We start from the raw sequence: 6330 nt of genomic DNA, 5'->3' as shown, positions 1-6330 counted from the left end.
ATGGATGGATGTATGGATTGTGATAGGAATTGTATGAGCCCCCAATAAAATGATTTAAAAAAAAAGATATGAAAATATAATAATTTATCAAGTGATGGTCAAGTTCTTCTCTGGGTCGGTTCAAATGGCCAACTTCTGTTTAGTGATCTAAGGTTCACCTCTCACACCAGCCAGGGACTCCTGAGGTACTGATACATATGACACAATCAAGGAATCTTAAAGATACAACCTCACATGAAAAGATGATGTGATGTCTAGACAAAGCAAATCTATATAGATGGAGAGAGTAGAAGAGGGCTGCCTTTGTTGGCTGGGCATAAGAGTAGGAGTGATTACAAAGGGGCTAACATTTCATTTCAAGGTATTGAAAATATTCCCCAAAGTGGGTATTAATAATTGGACTGTAAGTCTGTAAGTTAAATTATATATTTGAAATGCTAGTACCCTATAGTAATTTTCTCAGTAGTTTCAGTAGTGGTGTATTTTCCTAATCTTTTATTTCAGTTCCCCAAAATAGTTCAATAATTTAAGAATTTTATAAAAACAGTAACTACTATTAGTACTTTTGATTGGTAGATATATTTTTATTAGATAATTTTATTTGTCTCAAGTCAGAATGATTGTTCTACCTATGTCTGTTAATTACCCTGGTTGTTCTTTCAAGAAAGACACATCTTTATTTTGCTATTTGAATTGGAATTTTTGATTTATTATGACAAATCAAGGCATAGCAATTTATTTGTATTGAGATAGTAATCAAAACTCAAACTCGGTGACCGTGAGTTGATGCTGACTCCTCTCAATCCTATAGGCCAGGGTAGAACTGCCCCACTCGGCTTCTGAGGCTGTAACTCTATGAGTAGAAAGCCCAACATATAAATGAGGATATTGTTTTTTATATTGAGGCTCTGAGATGGTAGGAAACATGTTCAAAATTTCAGAGATGTAATGAATTCCATCTTTTAATATATATTTTTACATACTCCACTTATGTTATTTTGGATTTTAAGTACTTGGGAATTCATATCTTGGCAGCTTTTCTGATACATATTGGATGTTCAATATGCATTTGTTAAATTAGTGAATAGATATTACAGAATAATTGAAAACATTATTTCTTACTTTGACCAGTCTTCTAGCTGTTTTAGCCCAAGACCCAATTACTATGAATATTAGCACATACCTGGAAGTATGTTAGTATTTCATTGTTTCTTCTCATTTGTGTCAGATTAAGTAAGTAGTAAGTCAGCTGATCTTTAAAATAACATAGAATAATAGGCTTCTACTAATTTTAATTAGCTTTGGACAACGCTATATAACTTTCCACTTTATGTACAAACTGATCAACTGTTTCATTGGTTAGGCTGGTTGGTTTTTTTTTTCCCTTAGGGGTCACTGATGTTTATTTTGCAAACAAAACCATCGGGGATGTTGCCTGTTGACACCTCGGGATCACACTGGGACACTTGGTAGGAAGTTCGAGAGAAGGGCAAGGAGTGGGGCTGTCACAGGATCACAAAGCTGGGCTTTCCAACAGGTGTCCAGATGGTCTGGCTTGGCCGTGGGGGCAGCTCTAATGAAGCTGTGAGAACGCCAACAGGTTCGGGGTAGGGACTACCAGAGGTCTGCCTGCCCAGCTTATTTGGCGAGGGGATTTCTGAACTTCTGGCCAGCGAACTTGGCCTTGCTGCCCAGCTCCTCTTCAATTCTGAGGATCTGGTTGTACTTGGCCAGGCGCTCAAATCTGCATGGCGCCCCAGTCTTGATCTGCCCGGTGCAGAGTCCCACCACCAGGTCAGCAAGAAAAGTATCCTCCGTCTCCCCAGAACGATGAGACACCATGACGCCCCACCCATTGGACTGGGCCAGCTTGCACGCCTGCAGAGACTAGGTCACGGAGCCGATCTGGTTCACTTTGAGCAGGAGGCATTTGCACGACTTCTCATCCACGGCCTTGGCGATTCTCTTCGGGTTGGTCACTGTGAGATCGTCCCCTACCACCTGGATCCCTGAACAGGCAGTGAACTTTGCCCAAGCGTCCCAGTCATCCTGGTCGAAGGGGTCTTCGATAGACACCACTGGGTAGTCCGTGATGAAGGACTTGTACAGGTCGGCCAGTTGGTTGGGTGAGATGCACCTGCTGAGGTCATCAGGAGACTTGAAGTCGAGATCGTATTTTCCAGACCTGAAGAACTCGGAGGCAGCTAGTCCATGCCAATCACCACCTTGTCGATGTAACCAGCTTTCCCAATAGCATGCTTCAGCAGCTCCAGGGCTTCTTTGTTCTCCAAGATGTTGGGGGCAAATCCGCCTTCATCCCCGACATGGGTGGCATCCTTGCCGTACTTCTCCTTGATGACGTTCTTCAGGTTGTGGTACACCGCGGCCCCGATGGCACGGCCTCCTGGAAGTTGGCTGCTTGGTCGGGGAGGATCATGAATTCCTGCATGGCCAGCTTGTTGCCGGCGTGGGAGCCGCCGTTGATCACATTGAAAGCAGGAACTGGCAGGATAACTTCGGAATTGCCGGCCAAGTCAGCAATGTGACAACGGTATAGGGGGACTCCCTTCTCAACAGCTCCGGCCTTGCACACAGCGAGGGACACGCCCAGAATGGCATTTGCACCTAATTTTGATTTATTCTCAGTTCCGTCCATCTCAATCATCAGCTTGTCGATCTTTTCCTGTTCGTCACGTTCAGCTTCTTGCTAACCAGGGCAGGCACAGTCGTTTTATTGAGGTGCTCAACAGACTTTCGGACCCCTTTGCCCAGATACCGCGTCTTATCATTGTCCCGGGGCTCCAGGGCCTCATAGATCCCAGTGGAGGCACCACTAGGCACAGCAGCTCTGAAGAGCCCTTAGGCGGTGGAAAGATCGACTTCAACGCTGGGGTTTCCACGGGAGCTGGAAGATCTCTCTGGCGTGAACCTTGAGGATAGACATGATGGATTTCTGGCCGCTGGCTCTGCTCGCCCAGGAAGGAAGTGGAGGAGGCTGCAGACACGGAGTCTGGTGTTGGGTCGGAAAAGTGTGGATGCTGCCCCTCCAGTTACGCTGTTCTTTGTTTTGGGTTTTGTTTGTTTTTTCTTTTTGCTGTCATATGGTTTATACTAAGGAGGCCAGGAGAAGCGTTGGCTTCAGGCTCCTTCACTTGGCTCAATGGTTTTCTCCAGAATTCAAGTTTTGTCTTGTTTCCTTTTTCACGTTTCTGCCGCGGCATCCTCTTGGATGGCCTAGCAAGTTAGCTGCAAGTGCAGCGAGCGGGTGTCAGAATTTACAGGATACATTCAGGAGAAGAAACAATTTCTTCTCGTGGCTTATGGGAGACGTGGCATCTGAACAGTTTGAATCTTCTCCAGTGTTTTGTTGCCAACTTCCTCCACATATCACCAATTGGCGTGGAGCCCACTGCTGAACAAATCATTGGCCAGGGAAATGAGATCATTTTTAGATAAATCGGCCCATAGCCAGATAGGATCAGGATCAGGAAGGAGAACAAAAGCGAAAGAGAAGAAGCTCCCTGCACTAAACCATACACCTTAATTTATTCCCTTCTGGTTTATGTGTTAGTTGATTTTATCATCTTGACTTGCTTGATCATCATGGACCTTTGAAGAGTGTTTCTTAACTCAAAAAGATGAAAATTTTGGTCTTTATTATACAAAAGATAATGTTTTGCTACTATTTGTGTCGTTGTTGTTAGATGCCGTTGACTCCATTCTGACTGATACACACAACAGAACCAAAACAGAACAAACTCCCAGACCTCCCAATTGTTATTAGGTAGAGTCCATTGCTGCAGCCATATGCCAATACATCGTGGTAAGAGTCTTCCTCTTTTTCGATGGACTGTCTGCTTTACCCAGTGTGATGTCTTCTTTGACAGACAGGTGCCTCCCGATATGTCTGAAGTACACAGGACAAAATTTCAACATCCTTTCTTCGACAGAGCGCTCTGGCTATACTTCTTTCAAGACAAGCTTGTTTCCAAGACAGCATTCTTGGTCCTTTTGGCAGTCCGCAGTACTCTCAACATCCTTCACTAATCCCATAATCTACATGCACCAATTCTTCCATAGTCAGGGGCCAAATTTCACAGGCATATGAAGGTACCCCCACTTGGGTCAGATACAGCTTAGTCCTCAAAGTGACATCCTTGCTCTTCAACATTTTAAAGAGGCCGTATGCATCCTATGGACCCAGTGACTGCTTTCTTAACCACTACTTCCGTGAGCATTGATTATGGATTCAAGCAAAATGAAATCTTGACAACTTCAATCTTTGGAAAGTATTTATTTTAGAAAAATCAGTACAAGACTTTCCAAGAAGGTGGAGATTAAAGGTATCACAAATGTCCAACGCATCAAAAATACTATATCAGTCTACTATCCCTGATCTTAAACATACCTTAATAAAATCCCTCACATCCCAGGGTTATGCAATTCGCTGCCATGATCACACAGAACTCACAACATGTAGGGAAATGGCTCACATAGTTGTGGGTACTGGGAAGTCCCAAATACGAAATTCAGACATCATCTGGAAGGTCCACCTCATCCCCAAGGGTGTGAAAGTTGGCGACATTACAACAGGTCACATGCTGCAATGGAAGGCTCAAGAATTGGAGGTCAGGCAGAAAGAGGCAAGTCAGATGCTGGGTCCTAAAGACACTCTCCACTCCCAGCTTTCCCCCCTTGCTGGTCCCACTGCCTGTCTGAAAGGGCTCACTTTTTATTCAGCATGATGGAAATCACCATGAACCCTTTTAATGATCACTCACAGCTGAATCATATAATCCAGTTTTTTCTATCTCTGTCTTTTCAATGACCTTGTGCTTTCTTCATGTATGATATTCTTGATGTCATCCTAGGTCTCCTGTCATTAGTGTTCAATGTCTCAAAACTAATTTTGAGATATTCTCAAATGTGCAGGCAAGATAGTCAAGGTTATATTTTGGCAAGCTTGGGTTTCTTTAATTTTCTTCTGCTTTAACCCAAACTTACATGTAATTAATTGATGGTCTAGTCCATTGGTGGCCCCTCGCCTTGTTTTGTGTGATGATGGTGAGTTTCTCCGTTGTCTCCTCCCACAGATATAGCCCATTGATTCCTGTGTGTGCTATATGGTGTAGTCCATGTGTATGATGGCTGTTTAAGTTGTTGAAAAGACGGTCATTGCAATGAAGAAGCTGTTAGTCTTGTGAAATCTATCATGTGATCTCTAGCTTTGTGTCTATCTCTATTTTCCACCAACTGCTTCTCCTCTGTTTCCAACTTTCACATTCCAAAGGCCAGTAATTATTAATGCATCTTGACTTCAGACTGAAGGCATTAGTAGAACTCTTCAATTTCCTGTCACTAGCTTTAGTGGTTGGTGTGTTCATTTGATTAACAGTTGTATTAACTGGGATTCCTTGTAAGGATATAGATATTATTCTGTTACTGACAGAATGTTACTTCAAGACAGATGTTGAAATGGCATTTTGAAGAAGAACGTAAAACCATTTCCCTTGGCCTGTCATTCCCAGCACAGTGGACCCTATGATTGTCCGACTCAGAATGGTCACTACCAGATGTTTCAGCTCATTGATGCCTAGGATATCAATTTTTGTCCATCCTATTTCATTTTGACATCGTCCACATTCCAGTGATTAGTGGATGTTTGCAATGGTTTCCTCTCATTTTGAATTGTGCCCCATCAGCAAATGTGGGCCCAGAAAGCTTTCTCCATCCACGTCAGTATGGTCAATTCCACTCTGAGGAAAGAAAGAATTCATCCCCAGTTGTGCTGAGGGCCTTCCAATCGGAGGGGCTCATCTTCATGCACTTTATCGAATAACGGTGCACTAGACCCAACAATGTTCTGCTGCCATCATAAGGCTTTCCTGGCTAATCCCTTCGAAGTGGAGAGCCTATTCCTTCTTCATAGTCTATTCTTGATCTGGATGCTCTGCTGAAACCTGCTCACCAGCAAGGGTACCATACTGGTATTAAAATACTGCTGACACAGCTGTCAGCCTCTCAGCAACATGTGAGCCACCCCAGTGAGACAAACTGACAGACAAGTGGTGGATTACTATTAATAGAAATGTACAATGCTTGCTGCTTTATATATTAAATTTACCTAGATAGTAATCCAACTGGAAAAAAATTAAATTATATGATGCAATTTTTTAAATCACTTTATTAGGGGCTCATACAACTCTTATCACAATCCATACACACATCAATTGTGTAAAGCGCATTTGTACATTCACTGCCCTCATCATTCTCAAAACATTTCCTCTCCACTTAAACCCCTGGCATTAGGTCCTCATTTTCCCCCTCCCT

General features: G+C 43.2%; 1 protein-coding gene and 1 pseudogene across 1 annotated transcript in view; both read right to left on the bottom strand.

Annotated features, from left to right (window-relative positions):
• Window positions 1-6330, bottom strand: part of LOC101644888 (sodium channel protein type 1 subunit alpha) — a 174133-nt gene that overhangs the window by 151806 nt on the left and 15997 nt on the right. The gene's annotated exons all lie outside the window — the stretch shown is intronic.
• On the bottom strand, window positions 1614-2944 carry LOC101644565 (annotated as a pseudogene).

Source organism: Echinops telfairi, unplaced genomic scaffold (assembly GCF_000313985.2).
Source record: "Echinops telfairi isolate 266 unplaced genomic scaffold, ASM31398v2 ScPeMD7_4;HRSCAF=17, whole genome shotgun sequence".
Classification (NCBI taxonomy): Eukaryota; Metazoa; Chordata; class Mammalia; order Afrosoricida; family Tenrecidae; genus Echinops; species Echinops telfairi.
The sequence above is the reverse complement of the archived record's forward strand: the minus strand, read 5'-3'. Positions and strand labels throughout refer to the sequence as shown.